The 18719-nt window shown below is 36.5% G+C and overlaps 1 long non-coding RNA gene across 1 annotated transcript in view; it reads right to left on the reverse strand.

The window, feature by feature from the left end:
- LOC123796727 (uncharacterized) overlaps positions 1–18719 on the reverse strand; it is a 504139-nt gene that overhangs the window by 340637 nt on the left and 144783 nt on the right. The window contains exons 2-3 of the long non-coding RNA XR_015722233.1: positions 6208–6358; positions 4339–4432 (exon numbers count right to left, since the gene is read on the reverse strand). This is a non-coding gene — a long non-coding RNA (uncharacterized LOC123796727). The remainder of the gene's footprint in view (positions 1–4338; positions 4433–6207; positions 6359–18719) is intronic.

The following is an 18719-nucleotide window of genomic DNA, read 5'->3' on the forward strand; positions in this document are numbered from 1 at the left end:
TTTGTTAAATAGCATGTTTTTTTTTAATTTTAAAGGTAATACATGGTATTTGTAGTGAACTACAAAATATAAGTATGTAGAAGAAAATAAGAATCACTTGTAATCTTGCCACACAGATAATACTATTAACATTTTATTTCATATCCTTCCAGTTTTTCTATGAATATTTATGCATTTACTTTTTAAATTTAACTTTTATATTTGAATAAATATCTTTCAATATCTTAAAATCTGGAGTTTGCCCTATTATAAAATAACAGTGTAGTAGAGAGATTTAAATATCATTTGGTCTTTGATTTTATAGATACTCAATCTTTTCTACTATTTTGCTTATTATTCAATCAGTGTATATCTCTGCCACTCTACTGAAAATGTCGTTTCCCAGAACATTGTTAATTATTTTACCTATTCATCATCTTACTTGATCTTTTATGAGATATTTCATAATCCCTTTGGTAGTCTTTGTAAAATTATGAAAAACTGAAAAGTATTTGTTACTAGCCCCTTCATAAAACACCTTTCATTTAGTGCCTATTGCCACCATTTCCCACTAACCTGATCTGACCACACTTTCTCAGTTTCTTTCACTAATTTCTTGCCCACTGTGGCACTTATCTCAACATTCTCAGGGCAATATCTTGGCCCCTTTTTTCAATATTTTCCTTCCTTTAATGATCCCTCCCACTAGTCAGCCTTGGCGGCATCATTAATTTCCTTTTTTTTTAATCAGAGAGAGAGAGTGAGCACAAGCAGGGGGAGTAGCAGGCAGAGGGCTCCCCACCAAGCAAGGAGCCCAATGCGGAACTTGATCTCAGGACCTTAAGATCATGACCTGAGCCAAAGGCAGCCCCCTAACCAGGTGAGCCACCCAGGCATCCCTGGAGGCATCATTAAAGGAAGGAAAATATGCATGTATTGTTTTTAAGAAAATTATAGAATACAGTGGGCATAATATTTTTATAACTTTTTAATTTAGTATAGTAATTCATTATGAATATTTTCCTGACTCATTTACTATTCTGTGTGTTAATGGCTAGATAAAATTCTATTACATGGAAAAATATAATGTGTTTAACTAATCTGATGTTCATGAACACTGAAAATATTTCTAATATTTATCCTAAATATTGATTGTGTAAACACCTTTATATAAACATCTTTGTATATGTTCGGATTATGTTCTTAATTTAATTTTTTAAATGGGAATTTCTAGGTTGTAGGCATAATTACTTTTAATATGCTTAATTAATTTTGCCAAAATGCCCTCCAGAAAGATTATATATATATAAAAAATTATTCCTTCTCCCTAGTCCTTAGCTATATTAGGCATTAACATTTTATTTAATTGCCAGGTTTTGTTGGGGAGGGAAAAGAAGTGAAGAATAGACAGTTGTATGGAACACTATTCTTTCCATGAGTCACAGTAGTTGCTCTTCCAGTTACGTAAATCTGCACATAAAGTGAAACTGATTGAAGCCACACAGACTATCTAGGACCTAATCTTCTAATATCTCATTTTGTCTTAATAGTGGGTACATTCCTTATTGAGCTCCAAGGAGTATTTTTAATGTTTTTTGAAATAAAGATCCTGGTTGTTAGAACTCAGTACATTCTAGAAACACTCCTTTTTAAAATCCCTATTTAGGAGCACCTGGGTGGTGCAGTCAGCTGAGTGTCTTGACTCTTGGTTTCGGCTCAGGTTGTGACCTCCAGGTCGTGGAATTGAGCCCCATGTCTACTCAGCATGAAGTGTGCTTGAGATTTTCTCTTTCCTCTCCCTTTGCTCTTCCCCTGCCCCTCTCAAATAAATAAACAAATCTTTAAAACCCCTTCTTATTTCAGTTGATACAGGAGACAGTGAGGAGTGGAGGATAAGCAGGAAAGAATACATCAAATCAACTTTTGTGGTCTTTGTTCTTTCAAGTGTTAAAAAAAATGGAATGATTCTTTTTTGAAGTGGTTCCAATCAAATCCTCAATAATTTGTTATGAGGCAAAAGCTTGGGTGGAATCAGTGCTGCATAAACTATCTGCTAATCACGTCTGACTTGATATTCTGATGGTATTTTAAACTGATCCTGACTCCTAATTTTCCTTTCACTCTTAATGGCATAGCCATTTTCCTATATGTCTAGAGTGAAAATCGTGAGTCACCCTTGAACCTAACTCTGAATTCTACAACCAAAATACTTCTTTCCTGTTTCTTCTTTTCCAGTCCTCCTACAACCACTGTAGGTCAGAAGCTCATTGCCTTTCACTTTAACCACAAGCTTTTAAACTATTATTGACAACCCATAAGGAAGTCTTGGAAATGGACTAGAGAGGAGCATGTTAACCAAGACTCTGAGACCCATCTCTGCTTCAACCTGATGCAGTTAGTGGAGTCGTGGGTAGGGTTGCCAGATTGAGCAAATAAAAATGGAAAAGAAAATAGAGGACACCCAGTTAAACTTGAATTTCACAAAAATAATACCTGATTTTTTGACTATGGGTCAAATGTTGCATGGGACATACTTCTACTTCAAAAAATCTATTGGTTATCCAAAATTTAAATTAAATTGAACATTTTAGTTGTGGGTAGCCTAAAGGGGAGTAGGTGGTGGTAGTAACTGAGTTAAGGATTCAAGGTGCCTTACCAGTGTCTCCTTTATCGACTCTAACACATGGCCTGTTTCACAGCTCAAGAGGGCCATTTTCACAGCTGCCTGGATCCTAAGTGCTAGTATCCTTTGGAACGTAAAACTCTAGGCAGTTATATTCCACGGGATATAGATAAATGTTTGAATCTAGGCTTTAAAGCCTGAAGAGACTCTCAATCACTTTATCTGCATAATGTGGAATAGGTAGGAATTCAGTTTTATTATTAAAACCAGGGTAGGCTCACCCCCCCAAAAAAGAGTTTTGACATAGAGATTTTAAAATATTTTATAGCATTAAGTTCACTGAAAGAGAATACAAAACTGTATGTATCCATATAATGTAATATACATCATACATACATAAAGAGATAGAACAGATATATTGATATTATATTTTTAAAGATTGTATTTGTTTGTTTGAGAGAGAGAGAGCGTGTGCGTGAGTGGGGGGAGGGGCAGAAGAGGAGTGAGAGGGACAAGCAGATTCCGCACTGACTGCAGAGCCCATCAGCTCTCAATCCCACAACCCCTAGATCATGACCTGAGCCAAAACCAAGAATCAGACGCCCAACCAACTGAGCCAGCCAGGTGCCCCTGTTGATATATATTTTATACAAACACAAATGTACACACATGCAAAGAGTGAAAGGCTACCAGAAGTGATACCAAAATATTCATGCTAGTTACTTCTGAGTGGTAGAATCACGGCTGAATTATTTTAGATGCTTTAGGATTTTCCAAATTTTCTCTACATCTCTCAAAAAGCAGACTCCTAGTATTCCTTGGTCTCAGTGTGGAATTTTATCCAAATAAACACAAAACTTGTCTAAAATCCTATTTTCCCAAATAGTCTCAAACACCCAAAGGATTTCTTTTTCCTCCACACTCCAAAACCCCTCAAATCTGAGCACATTATTCAAAATACTTTCAGTTCTTAGTCTTAGATTATCAACTCAAAGTAACTTACACTTTAAAAAAAGAAAAAGAAAATATATTGGTTTATATAACTAAAAAGTCCAAGATTGGTTTTGACTTTAAGCATAGCTATATTGTCAAGTTGAGTTTTTTGGTTGCCCTAGGGGGTGAAATTTTGAGCCAGAACAATTATTTACTGGGAACAGTAGTATATTAACATTCCATTTTTAAAGTTACCAATTCAAAAGATTTATTTCTTATTTTTTTTAGTTAAATTTATAAGTCTTATTATTCTATTCACCAGTTGAGCTTATTTTAATAATAATTTGTAATTTGTAATAGAGGTTTTATAACATAATTATGTACATTCCCTTAAATATTTTTAAGCTGTAGTTACAAATGGAATATATTTGATTTCCTCTTGAAGTACACCCAGATGATTAAAGAAACCTTCCTGTGTACTTCAGTAATACTCATAAAGCTATACTTATAAATATAAACCTTGAGATTTCCTACACGTTCTAATATAATTTTAAAATGCTATAGGATTTCAACCAGAAATCACAAGTTTAAGCAAATTAGTCAATTTGTTACCTAGTTATTCATTTGTCACTCTCATAGGATAAAATCTTCCATAAGTTTTTAAAAAGCCTAAAATGCTGAAATCCGAACAAGTTATACTTCACTATGAAAAAAATTCAATACTATAGTTTTGTTTTGCTTCATCACTCTGTACTCAATTCTCAAAGCTAGAATTTCAGTTCTTAGATTTAAAGACCACTTACCCCCTAGGAGGCAACCACCTTGTCATCTGGTGAAGCAGAAGTGATTTGAAGACCATTTGGCTTGAAGACTACGGTTTTGACTTGGGTGTGAAATCTGGAATCATAGATATGCAGCGTTACTTTTGTCATGACTGAAAACTAAGCTAAACTTATTTTTATGATTAGTGTGTCAGGGGGTTTGCTTAGAAGTCCACAGAGTCTACATTGTGGGTAAAATCCTATCACTTCCTAATTCTTCTACATTATCCCAGGAAATTTAAGTTTTTCAGAGAAACTACTGTTTCTGAGTGAACAAGTGTGTGTGTGTGAGATACTTTACAGTATAATGTATACGTGTGCCTATGCTGCATGTGTGTGTGTGTGTGTGTGTGTGTGTGTGTGAGTGCACACCCACACAACTAAATTCCTTACATGATCTGTTGATTTTGCATTCTTGAGCCCTCTGGACACATCCGTGGGCCGTTTATTGTAGCTCTAAGCATGGAGGCCACATTACACACGCATGACGCCAGGAGGCATGATAGACCACGGCGTGAGCTGGGCCTTCTGAAATTGTGAACCTAGATGGACCTCTCCAAAGATAGTAACGCTGTTGCATGGGGCTTCAATACTCTTTTAATTTGAAGAAATCTTGCATTAATTTATGTTATTCTTATCAGCTAGATATATGACTCTTAAAGATTTAAAAACTGCTTACGATTAGATTCTGTCATGTGTCTTAATCTTCAGTTACAGCTTCTGAGGTTATTCTAAGAACTCCAAAGGAGTTCAAAACTCCAAAAGAGGTCCGTCTTCAGACACAACTTAACCTAGCACAAGTAGGGCTGTCTGTTTCCATCTCTCACTTCTGGTTTGTTTTTCTCACTTTTTCGTTCCCTCCCTCACCTTCTCTCTCAGCTTTGTTCTAAGGCAATCTCTTCAAAAATGTCAGAAAAGGTAAACACGAGCAGAACAGCTCTAGGGAAAAGGTTAACTCTAGGGAGCCAGATGCTGAGCCAGAATCTCAACCCCATCACTAAACAGCTGTGGGATTTGAGGCAAGATATTTAACTTCTCTGTGCCTTGCTCCTTATCCATAACTAATTATAAGAGTTCTTCTAGAAGAATCAATGAGGTATATATAAAGTTTTTAGCACAATGGCTGAATTATGAATATGAGTTCAACACAGAACCAAGAATATTGTATTTATTCAACCCTCTCTTTACTTTCCGTATTGTCCTTGTATTCTCATTTTCCTTCTTCTTCTTCTCACAGAAATCCCCAATACTGTTTGATTGCTCTCATTTTTGCACTGTTTATTCTTTTTTTCATTTTTTAATTTAAATTCAATTAGCCAACGTATAGTGCGTCATTAGTTTCAGACGTAGTGTTCAATAATTTGTCAGTTTCATGTAACACCCGGTGCTCATCTTTAAGCTTACAAAACAGCCTCCCTGAGACTTCTTAGGCAGCTCAGCACTTGCCAACTTTTATATTCAGGAAATATCAACACTTTAATTTTAAAGGAATACAATACCTTTCTTAGAATAAAACAGAAATTTAATCAAAAACAAGCAAAAGAAAGTACTAGCAAAATTTTTAGTACAACTTCCTGATATCATTTATATTTAGAGGGCTTTCTGTAAAGCCTTGGGTTTTGTTGACTTTACATGCCAATTGGATAACTTTGGCTTTGTTTCATATAAAATCACTATTTTCTCTGAAGTACTACAATATATTATCTCTCCCTTGCCAGTAGATTGTAAGAAATCTAAATGGTGGTCAAGTGCCATGATTTTGACTTATCTTTACATTCTCCCCAAGACATAGCACAGAGCCTAGCATATACTAGCATGCATGTAATCTCCTACGAAAATGCAATAAGGCACCTGGGTGACTCAGTCAGTTAAGCGTCAGCCTTCTGCTCAGGTCATGGCTCCACGGTCCAGGGATCGAGTTCACATCGGGCTCCCTGCTCAGAGAGGGAAGTCTGCTTCTCCCTCTCCCTCTGCTGCTCACTCTCTCTCTCTCTTTCTCTCTCTGTCAAATAAATTTTAAAAAATCTTTTAAAAAGAAGAAAAGGAAAAGAAAATGCAATAAAAATATAGTTGATATGCTTATCAATTTCAAAAGTGACCTAGAATCCAGAAGACCACTCATTTTTACTAACTGACTAAAATAAGATACAAAGAGGTCTTAGGATAGCGTCGAATGATAGGGAAATCTAGCGAGACAATATGTAACGGAATAAAATGTCATCATTTAGGAAATAACAAGAAAGTATGGAGAGTTGTGCCCAGAAATCAAAATCAGAACCAATTCTTCAAAGAAGGAAAACTTTAATTCATGACATGGAAGAGTATCCTAATAAATTTTCGGTGATTTATTAGAACAACTTATTCTAGCATTGTTCATATTGAAAACATTTCCTCAATCTCTTCCCACCCCGGTCCAGACCTTCTAAACTCAGCCTGAAGTTGAGAATGACTGATCTTAAGAACAACATCTTATTGTAAGTAGTTTTCAACCATAGGACAGTTTTTCCATTGGAAGTAGAAGAAAGGAAATAAATAATGTATTTGCCTTGGATATCATAGATCACAAAGTTGCTTGACAAATATCATTTTTTTGCTCTTTAGAGTAACCATTTGAAGTATTCAATGAAGACATTATTATTCTCATTTTTAGATGAAAAGTTTGAAATTCAGAGAGAATAGGATTCTTCTAAGAGCATAGTTAGGGAGAGAACCAAGGTTAAAATCAAAAGTGGCAATAAAACTAAAATTGGTATTAGATTCCAAAAAGGGGTGTTTTCTAATAACAAGGGAGTAAAAATACATGCTCTCATATAGAAATACAGATGGAATTAATTGACAAAGGCACAAAGAAAAGCTGCCCAGGAAAATACCATACTTTGCCTAGTTCTAAAAATGAACTTGAGTGTGTCCTTTATCTTTTAAGTTGCCCTTTCTTGTTTTCTTTCTGTCTGAAAAAATTAGTTATTACATAACTAATAAAAGCTAGTAGTTATATACTAGATATCAGCCAGTAAAGAAAGTAATAAAAATTAATAATCCAAAATGTGCTTTCTTGAATATTTATGTTTTTCATATAAATTTTTTCACATAACATATAATGATATACTAAATACTATATTATATATATAGTATTTATATATACATATAAAATAGTTCTTGCAGACAAACTCAACCCTATAAAAAACTCCCATTAACTAAAAAGATATTTTGCTATAGTAATAGTGATCAGGCAACATATAAATAGCTACAGTTGAATTTTAGAGAATTTCAGTATGTAATTTGAGGGCATGGTTTGGCTCACGTTGCAGGGTTGTCCTACCACAAGCGTGACCAGACCATAGGAACTGAGAAACACATTTATCAAAAGTGAAATGTTCAATGACTCCTTTTACTATGTACCAAATACACTGTGTACCTATCATGATTATGAGGTTATGACTGAACATTCAGTCTCCTGGTTTTGAACATAAAAGGTCTCCATTTATATGCCAGACGATATTTTTCAGGGGATGTGTGAGATTTCCCCAAGGCAAGTAAATTGAGAATATATGTAACTCAGGTAAATACTAGATGATTAGTAATAAAAATTCCACCTATTTTTGCAGAGAGTGATTTTTATAGAAACTGAAAGAAAGTTATAAAGTTGTTAGGTAACAGGCTAGAGATATAAGGATCACAAGCAAATTAATCTTCACTTATTATTTACTGCAGTTTTTTTTTATGATTCAAAATATCAAATCCAGCCCAGTTAAGTGGGGCTGATTCACTTCCTGCCTTAGGTGTCATGTGTGGAGGAATTGCTTTTGCAACATCGACACAAATATCATAGCTCACTGTACTTTTTCCTCTTATCATTCAGAATGGCTTGAATTTTATATTTGTGTGGTGATTTCATGAAATCTTACTACCTACTCCCACCAGATCCTACGAGGACAGGGAGTGACTATGTGTCTGATGTGTGTATCACTGCATTCTAGAACCTAGCAGAGGTGTTAAATGGGTGGATGTCCGGTGGAGAGAAGGTGTGGCTTAAGGCAGGTCTTCAGTGCCCTGGACACCACAATGGTATATCTGAGATGCCCCACTCGTCCTTAGAAGTGGTGACCAGTGGTGAGAGAGAGAGAGAGAGAGAAGGAGAGAGACAATGTCATGGAAGTTCAACACTCCTAGCCATAACTATCTAGTCTTCTTATTCTCTTTGCTACGTTTTTGTTTTAAAAAATCACATTCACAAATAACATCTATTTCTGAGTATGTATAATTGTCTGTGTGAAAGGTGAGCTTGAGGACACTGAAACTACAGCAATGCTCATGGAAGAAGAGTAATTTGGGACTTCGTGGGAATACAAAAATGAATGGGTCAACAGAGTCCTGTGGCTGGAGGAAGACCAGGGTGGAGTTTTAGAGAAGAACTAAAGCTCTGTGTAGGAAATAAAAAGAGTCCCAGTACAAACTGTACCTAAAACTGACAGAAGTGGCATCTGGTCTACACCCCTCTCTCAAAAAGCACATGGTACACCGAAGGAAATCTTCTAGCTTCCGTGGACCTCAGTCCAAAAAAAACTGTAAGACGGCATGTTGTATTCTTTATAGAAAGAGACAGTCTGTCATATTAACCCAGGTTGTTTCTTCAAAATTCTGAAAACCTCAGTGTTGTAGACAATGAGCCCTCCTTCTATAATGGACAGTTCTACTTGTTCTCAATTCCCAAACAGTACGCTCTAAAAACAAGCTCATACACAAGGGCACACAAGAGCGGTTGCCCAGTCGCATACCCACAGCTTCTCCAACCCTGTACTTTTCTTTTCCTTTCTCAACTTCCCCCATTTAAAGAAATTCCCAACTGGACCAGAAGCACAGCGGCTGGGCTCGGAGATCTGAACTTGCATGGTTATGCAAACATTCCCATATCGAAGCTCACACCCTTTTCCTTTACTCTCATATCACATTTTTACATTTCTTTCCATTTTCTGCATTTTCCATTTCTTTAGTAATACACGAGTTGTATTTAATGGGGAAAATCAAAGTAAAGATAAAATAAGTATCTGCTGAATGTGGAAGTCTCTGACCGTGCTCCGTGCCTTTAGCAGCCATCTCCTTGCCAGGGACTCACTGCAGATGCTCCTCGGAAGTTCTCTTCCTTTTGTTCCATGGCTGACATTCCACCTCCTTCATTTTTTCTCATTTACCTTGATGGTCAACCTGCACTATGGATCCAATTCTTGCTCCATAATTAGTGAACAGATTTTCTGATGCTAAACTTCTACCTCTTTTTTTTTTAAGACTTTATTTATTTATTTGTCAGAGAGAGAGAGAGAGTGGGAGCACAAGCAGAGGGAGTGGTAGGCAGAGGGAGAAGCAGGTTCTCCACTGAGCAGGGAGCTTGATCCAGGACTCGATCCTAAGATCCTGGGATCCTGACCTGAGCCGAAGGCAGATGCTTAACTGACTGAGCCACCCAGGCGTCCCTCCTACCTCTGTCTCTTATAAGGAACTCAAATCTTATTTTTAGTTTGTTCATGCCTGTAGCCAGAGGCTAGTCCAATCCCATCCAGCCCCAAATTCCGGGCAGGCCTGCGTGATTTACAGCCTGCAGCACCTCACTTCTCCAAGAGGGACATTCGTGACTGTGCAGGGCCTAAGAGGAGTCCTGTTTCCTAAGGGAGCCTCTGGGAGTTGAAGGTCTGAAAGTTGGGATTAACACACTAATACAAAAATAAAGAAATTAAAAATCAATTTTTAAGCTTATCAGTGAGTGAAACCCTAAAGCATACTCAGGGGTTTTTGAAATCACGGTGTTTTAAACTGGTATTTTAAAACTTCAAATTGTGTGTGAACCAAAGAAAGCAATTCGAATTGACTACCTTCTACTCTCATAGGTACTCTAATGACAAAACATCCAGTTACACCCTAATGGTCTTCATAGATTCAATCAGGCATGAAGCTTAAGAATGAAGTCAGGTAAATGGGAAGACTCCCTAAGGCTCCTACAGTGTTTCTCCATCTAAGTTGTTTTCAGTGGATATTCCTTTTTGTTGGGGTTTATGTATACTCACTAATACTCACCTGTCAGGGACAAACAGAACTTTTCTTGACATTCCCTTGAGTTTATTATTTCCTAAAACTCAAAATATAAATACATTGCCTAGAACCAGTAGATCACCAAGCCACTAGCCATCATTGATTTATTACTAAAGGATGCATACTGAAGTGCCCCCACAGGCTAGAAATAAGACATTTATTAGATTTTGCTAGAAGCTGGAAGCTCATGGTGCATCCTGGTGTGGGAAGCTGGGTGAAGGAGACTACTAGGTTCCCAAGCTACAGAAATAAAGAAAAAGAGAGAGGGAGAGAAGAAAAAAAGACATCATTATGCCTTGCCAAGGCCACCCAGGAGGAATATTGACCATCAGACCTATGACCATCAAGTGGGCTGTGCTTCCCTCCTTCTTAGCAGGGAGATACATCAGGTGTGAAAGCATCATGAGCAGTCTGAAGAGGGAGAGGTTCAATGACCTCACCGCACAGTAAAGAAATATACACGGCCACTAGAATCAGTCATGGATGTTGGTGATGGGATCAAACTAGTAGCTGATCTTTGAGAGCTGAAGTGATTTTCTCAGTGACATAGAACGTAAATTACAGTTCTAAGAGTAGAACTCGTCTCCTGACTCCTACTTCAAAAGCCTTTCAAGCTAACCATGGCTGGGGGAAGGACTCATCTCCATCAGCAAACATTTATTTGGTATGCCTGGATCCCGCAGTCCTCAATAGACACTATGGAGATATCATCTCCTTTAGTTCCGAAAAGGGAATTTCAATATAAATCAATAACAAAACAAAAGCAAGAGCCAATGGAGTTTACAATAGGTAGAATAAAGATTAGGCTATAGGGTGTAAAAACGCTAATGAGTATATTTTTTTGAAGGCACTGTGTGATCTGATCAGATTTAATCTTTTCGTTACTTTACCTTGACCTTCTGGAACTTTTCTGAAAAATTCCAAAATACATTACATTTGAACAATTTACAATTGCACAGATTAGTCATAATCAAACTTATGAAAAGAAGATTAAGGGACAATAAAAAATGTACTGTTTAATTGAACTATATTCCTACACACTTAGGAAATTTAAATTGAAAGACATGGACCACAGCCGTATGATTCCATTGTTTATTTTAATAAGAAAATTCTGCAGAGGAAATTATATCACTGGAAAAGAAATCCTGGCATCAGTCATTTATCGCCTTAGTTCCTCATCTCACTTGTGAATTATTTGAAAAAATAAAGCATATATATGCCATGTTAAACTACTGCTAATTTTAAATAATGAATGTTATTAATTTGAATATCTTGTTTTTTATATCTGCAAAAACATAAAAGAAAAGCAGACGCTCTAAGAAAAGGTAGCTAGAATCAAGACAAACATCTGTAGATTTTTTCCCTCCAAATCCTCCTTTAATTTATATTCCAGTGGTTCATGATCAGAGCTGGAATACAAATTTGGTGTTTAGTGTTAATTGCCTGATCCTACCTCACAACACTAATTTTTTTTAGCTTCAAGTGCCAAATTCTTGAAATTACAGCAGAACCAGAAGCAGGGATGCAGAAAGAGTCCTGGAAAATGCCGAGTATAGAAAGGAGGAAGACCCAAGGGATATATCAGCTCAGAGCAAGATCCTCAGCGAAGGATGCATGTGCCTGCCAGACCACTACGGTCACACCACAACACCGCCAGCCCTTGCATCACTCTCTTGCTAACAATTGAAAATGGAGATAACGTTATCATAATATCACTCTATCTAAGGACCACCCCAAAATCTCTTGAGGGCCGAAACAGCAAAGTTAGTTATCCCACCTCTAATGACGAAAGAATAAATGAATTAATAAGAAGGTCAAACTGAAATTGTCTTGAAAAACTGGTGACCTTAACAGGACTAAACATATTCACCAGTGGTGATTCCTATTGATCCACAGGCACAGAGAAGAGCTAGAAAAATTCTAAGCAATAGGAGGGGCAGAAAATCACTTTGCCCTCTACCCCTCAATTGGCAAGAGCTGAAAGGACACTTTTTAATTCAAAATTATTTTCTGAAGTTTCTTAATGAAACAGAGGTCTTTGTTCCTCTTACGAAATACACGGCAGCACTTGTTATACCAGAGCCTTTCGAGAGGATGGGTCTGTCAAGACTCCCATATTGAAACAATTTGTTCATGGATGTTCAGTTATAGATTTCATATTTTTACCCAGAAAAAGCTTAACAGTATTTCCATGTTACAGAATATGTCGGATATAATTTACAGTCTGGCATGTGCTATATTGTATTCATAATGAAAAAGAATTTGTCAGATGCTTCTAAAACATGTTATTTGCCAGATTACATTCTCTGTCTCAGTTAATGAAACCCAATCACCTAAGACAGAAATCTGGAAGTCATTCAATTTTCTTGCCTTTCTCTCATCATCCACTTCACATAGATCACAAAGTCCTGCCTCCTTCCCCACTTAGCATCTCTAAACCCCTCCTCTCCTCTCCATCAGCTTCAACCTCAGACCACTGGAAAGTCTCCTTAGCCTTCCTCTTGCCCCCTTTCTTCTCCCATCCCTTCCACCCTTTCCATTTAGCCCAGCAGAATAGTTCGAGGGCCTGAATACGATTATCTCATGCCATTCAGGGCACTCTGACTTTATGATCTGGCTCTGCCAGATGACATTGGTAGATGAACTCAGTTTTCATTCCGGTGTCTCCACCCCATATACACTGCATACATTAACAGGACTCTGAAATTTCTACCATTCATGGAACACATCCGGTTGTCTCACACTTCGCTATTCTATTTGTAATTCCCTTGCTTTCACTATTTATCTTTACCTTCCAGATCTTGCTTTTCTTCCAAAATGCTCCAGATATCTTTCCTTTATAAAATCTTTTCTCCTCTCTTTTTCTTCTGAATTCACTTCCTTCCCCATGTTCTTCAAAACCCCAATATGCCTTTGCCATACCATTTAAAACACTTCCCATTGAATATTGAATGGATATTTATCAAGTTGAATATTTATCAAGATTGTTCTTAAGTAACCTCTACTGGGGGAAACAACAGAAAAGGATACACTGAGAAAAATAGTTGACTAACACTGTAAGAAATTGGGAGTTCATCTTCAAAGTGTTTTGATACCTGTGAACTAATCAATCTAAACTACAGCCAGTATCCACCTGGACAATATGCCTATGCAATACAAATAGAATAAATAAGGCTCTTTTAATGGAAACGTGACTGATGTGTTGGCTGTTCTTCTGAAATTACCATTTGTTCCTAATATCTTAGGATATTAGACCCAAATTCATGTGGGGTAATAACAGGGTACCTGAATGCCCAGACCGTTTTCTTCAGCCTGTGACAACCAGGGTGAAAGGGGCCGAAAAGTCCTCAAACTTAAATTGCAAAGTTTAAGCCCAGGTGCTTGATTCCATGAGAAAGCTGTGTTCTAACTCCTAGCTCCAGCTAATCCCTTTATCTAAGGTTTCCTGAAGACTTTAAAACTATTCATTCAACACTAAGTGCCTTCTGATCATTTCTTTAAAATACTGCCAAAGAAATGCTTTCCAGACCTGCTCCATACTAAATGTAAGTAAGAAGAGCAGGCGTCTTCCTTTCTCATTGATTTGGTGCTCAGGGTCTCCAAAGTCTTTTTAGTACTTTCTCCTTTGTATACTGGATATAAATAACACACTCGGGGACATTGCAATGTTTTAAACTTGTAAATATCTTAACCATTTTGCTCCTTGTCAATTTCACCTGCTTCCTTTCTTCGCATAGTACTCAAATCCAGCGGGGTCCTGCTCTTCTTCTTTGTTTCAGAGGACAAAACTCACTGAGAAAAACCCTCTTGTACAAGTACACTGCTGTACTAAGACACTCTGAGTGGTCCTTTGCAACCTGAATAGCTCCAAAATATTGTTTAATCTTGTATAATTCACATTTTATGTAATTCTTAATTAAATAACACCTGTGTGTATTCATTTATTCATTTAATACTTAAATGTTGATTAAAGTCAGTGATGTTCTTTAATTCTCTCAGAAATTAATGACTCTTCCCAGAAAGCATGCCCATTCACACAAAAATCTCATATATAATTAATTTAAGTGCTTTGAGGACCCTCTGGAGCTTAACCACACTGTTTCTAGAACTGTTTCTCAAAATTTTGACATCTGTGATCCACAGATTTGGTTCCCAGGCCAAAGAATTATAAAACAATTTAGAAAAACTTAAATAACATTTAATTTGCAATTACTGCTAATAACTCTTTCATATCTGTGAGACAGCTGCAAAATATTTTGTGTCTCCATCAGATATTTTTGCTTCATTAGGTAGACGTGGACCCAGGAATAACAGAACAACGTCTTACTAAAGAGTATTTTCAAAATTCCGTTTGTTGATAGATGTATGACTATTTCTCAAATGCTGGAGGACCGTCTTAACTTGGGATAGGCACATATTCCTTATCTACTCGCTGGTTGTATTTGGCTCTGGAAAACTATTACTTCATATTCTGTCACAACATTTGGATATGGTTCTAAATTATGACCAGGCATATGACCTCAATTTAGCTTTTAGATGAGTGAAAATTTTATCAATACATGGGCACACGCCTGAAGCAGAGGGTGTTACACGAACTAACCAAAAACGCCCACCAATTATTCTCACATTTCCCAGTCTTCCTGCAGTTACATAGAAGCGTGTGACTCTTTCCAGCCAGTAAAATGAAGGTGACACTGACGTACATCCCTTCCAAGCTGAGACAGTGAGAAGCCTGTGTGGGAGTATCCAGCCTGTCCTCTTCTCTGCTGTAGTGACCAGAAAGGTTGTATGTTCCAGATGAGGCAGCTAGAGGATGGTAGAACCTCTCAGATTTGATTCCTGTGGGGCCATGTGAGGCAGAGCCTTGAATGTCCACAATGGGCAGGTGTGAGAACAAGAAATAAATATTTATCATCTGAAGTCATGGGAGTTTCAAGGAAACTTTCACACTGCTATATAGGCCCAGCCTAGCCTAACAGCGACATGATGCTACTGGAACACTGGTACCCCAGGCCAATATATTTTATCGATCTTGTTATCCTTGGCTTTTACAAATCATGTTTCAAAATACTAAAAATATCATGCCTTAGGTGTGACCATTGGAAATCTTGGACATGTTTTTATTAGCTTTAGTACCATGTTGAAACGCTTTAGTTTTTTTTCTTCATTTAAAAAAAATTGTAATTTTTTTCCCTTAACAGCAGGTACAGTTCAATGTCAAGAGCTAAATCATCTTGTATTTGCGACAAATGTCATTACGTCACATGTTGAAAGACATAGGTCTAGTGGCCAGATTCTGGCTAGATTTTAATTAACTACTTTGTGCTAAGTACTACTTACGGCACTAGAAACACAAAGATGAGCAGTGCGGTTTCTCATCCGGACTTGTTCACAAGTTAGCCCAACGGTTCTTAAATGTCTTTCCACACACAGTTACTCTTAGAAATGTTAGTGATTTTTATGTGAATAAAATGCCACTGGCCAAATAAATTGAGGATGCTCTTAACAGCATGGGGTCTAGAGTCACACTGCCCACTCTACTCCATCTTTGGAAAAGCTATGTAATCTCTCTATTCTTTTGCTTCTTTATTTGTAAAATGGAGATAAAATTTTACCCCTTACTTTATGGGTAAAATCAAGTCATGAGCTTAAAGTGCTTAGCACAGTGCTTGATATCCAGAAAGGGCCAAACAAAAGTAGTTATAATTGCTATTCCCTTTTCGTCTGCATCTTGGACACTCACAATAAAATGCAGTATATATAATTATGGGGGAAGACTTTACACTTTTCCTCGTTACACTTAACATTCAACAGAACTGCATTGGAAGATTCCCCTTTACTTGAAACTATAAGTTAGTTGGGTACTTAGTGACAGTCTAGTTAACAAGCTGTATAATGCACATTTCTGCTTCATTGAAGACCCCTTCCTTCCTTCATAAATTGAGCCTTTCCAGCATATTATCCCAGGCTGGACCCAACATGAGCTTGCCATGACGCTCAGATGTGACATTCTGGTAAGTTTCACGTAATCCGCTCACTGCTCCTGCCTGGTGAGAGTTGCTGGAATGCCTACTGTTCAAGACCCTTTGAGAGTATATTCCATGATATGTGTCTCCAGTTTACCCTCTAATTTTCTTTTGCAAGTTTCCTGGACTAATTGGGAAGAAAATATTTTTATTAAATAAATATATTTTAGTCTAGCAGAGTACTGGCCCAGAGTAGACACTCGATAGATGATGATTCCTTTTCTATTTTTGGCCCCCCTTTATGTGTCACATTAATGAGCAGTGTAAGGTGATTTCATGATTATAGGAAGTTCTCATAAAATTTTGGATAATTAAGAATTCCAGAGTTCCTGTTATATTATTCTAATAATAAATTGGCAAAACAGTTGGAATATATGAATTCATTTGAACTTGATTTAAATCATGTTTAACATCTTATATCATAATTATAAACAGCAGTTATTATAGTGCGATACTTGCAGAAACTGATTAAAGGACAGAAGTTTTCCCCTGAACTAAAGGATCCTAAATTACATTTCTGTGGTTCTTGTTGTTGGTATTGTTTCTTTTGCTGTTGTTGCTATTGTTTGGTCTGGTTTGTGAGAGGATTACCCTGGTTTGTGCTTTGATTTGCATTTCCCTATACTATTTCTCAGATCCACTATCACGGCTTTCATTGTGTCTTGTTCCTGTTTCCACTTCCAAGATTATTTCTAATTTTTTGTTGTCTTGGAAAATAAATAACCAAGTTATTAAACTTGAGGCTAAAATGTATATCTATCAGGTCTGAGTGCAGGTCTGAAATAGCCCCTGTACAAAATACATGGGTTTGGGGTGTATGGAATTTAGAGCCTCTAACATGGCTATCAGAGGTCTTGTTTGTTAATGTTTAGATTCTCAGTGGAATTCCAGAAAATGAGGTTTCTAGAGACTTGAATTCTGCATGGGAGCTAATTATTATAATATTAATGAAACAGGAATCACTAGAAGACACAGACTTGGAAAGGTAAAGTAATTACAATAAAGTTATAAATTATATATTTTTAGTATACCTTGTCTCACTTTTTGGAAACTAAAAAACTGTGGGTACCAAATCAGATGGTTTATTTCTCTAAGTTTGAAGATCCCGCCTGCAAGATATTAAGTAACATTATCATTTATAAATCATTTTCCAGTTGTTGAACACAAACCACGAATATATGCCTTGAAAGTTTCTGAAAATATGTTTCTTTACTGCTTTTCCAGAGGAAGTTTTATCGGTGAACGAAAGCAGTTTTACTTCCTACTGTGCATAAAACAACATACTTTCAACATGAAATTTTCCAATATAAAACAGTAGGATATAAAGACATAAAATACAGTTATCCTGTAACACTTAGAAATACATTTATATAGAAGACATATGGTAATTATGTTGATTACAACTATTTTGATTTGTAAATACATAAAAATATGAGTCAATGGAATCAAGTTATTGAAAATATCCTTTAAAGTATACAATAAACGATACTTTAACAAAGTGGAATAGAATGAATAATTCCTAAAGCAGCTAAATTTGAAATCTGCCTGACTGCAAGTGCATTATATTCCAAATTCAAACTTACGAAGGAATTTAATTAGAAAAAAAATTGTGAAATACTCTCTGCACCTTCTATTTAGGAGTTTCCGTTGCAAATTTAGTCTCCTACTACACTTTTAGCCAGGTATCTCTACAATATATTTTTTACGACATGCATAGTGAAAACACAATAAATTTTCTCAGGTAGAAATATGATAGGGATAATTAGAGTAGCAGCTTATCTTAAAGATGACTAGTTTAGCTTCTTAGAACTTTGGAATATTGAGTAGTGAATTTCCCTTTTGACTCTAACTTGAGAAAGTGAATTTTAGTCTGCTTTCTCTTAATGTGCATGAGATAGTCCAGAAGCAGTTATTCAAACGCCTGCCATATAGTGAAAACTCAAAATGTTTAGGAAGGCGATACCTTAAGCTCTTTGTTAGCAATTGTGGTTATTTCAGTAATAATCAATATTTTAAATAGCCACAAATTAACAGGCAGTTCCTCTAGATATCTCACTGATGTCTTCAAACATTTGTTGTCAATATCCAAAATAGATAAAACGTAACAATACTGATTGTTTAGAAAGTGGTATCATATTAAGTGGAATCACATGACATTGCCATTTTGTATATCAAAAATGCTCAAATATTAGCAGTTCACATGGTTCAACCTTAATATTTATATCATAGTTACTCTCAGCGTGAATACTGTCTTGC

The sequence above is a fragment of the Ursus americanus genome, chromosome 29 (assembly GCF_024610735.1).
Source record: "Ursus americanus isolate L20-20 chromosome 29, mUrsAme1.1.p, whole genome shotgun sequence".
Taxonomy (NCBI): domain Eukaryota; kingdom Metazoa; phylum Chordata; class Mammalia; order Carnivora; family Ursidae; genus Ursus; species Ursus americanus.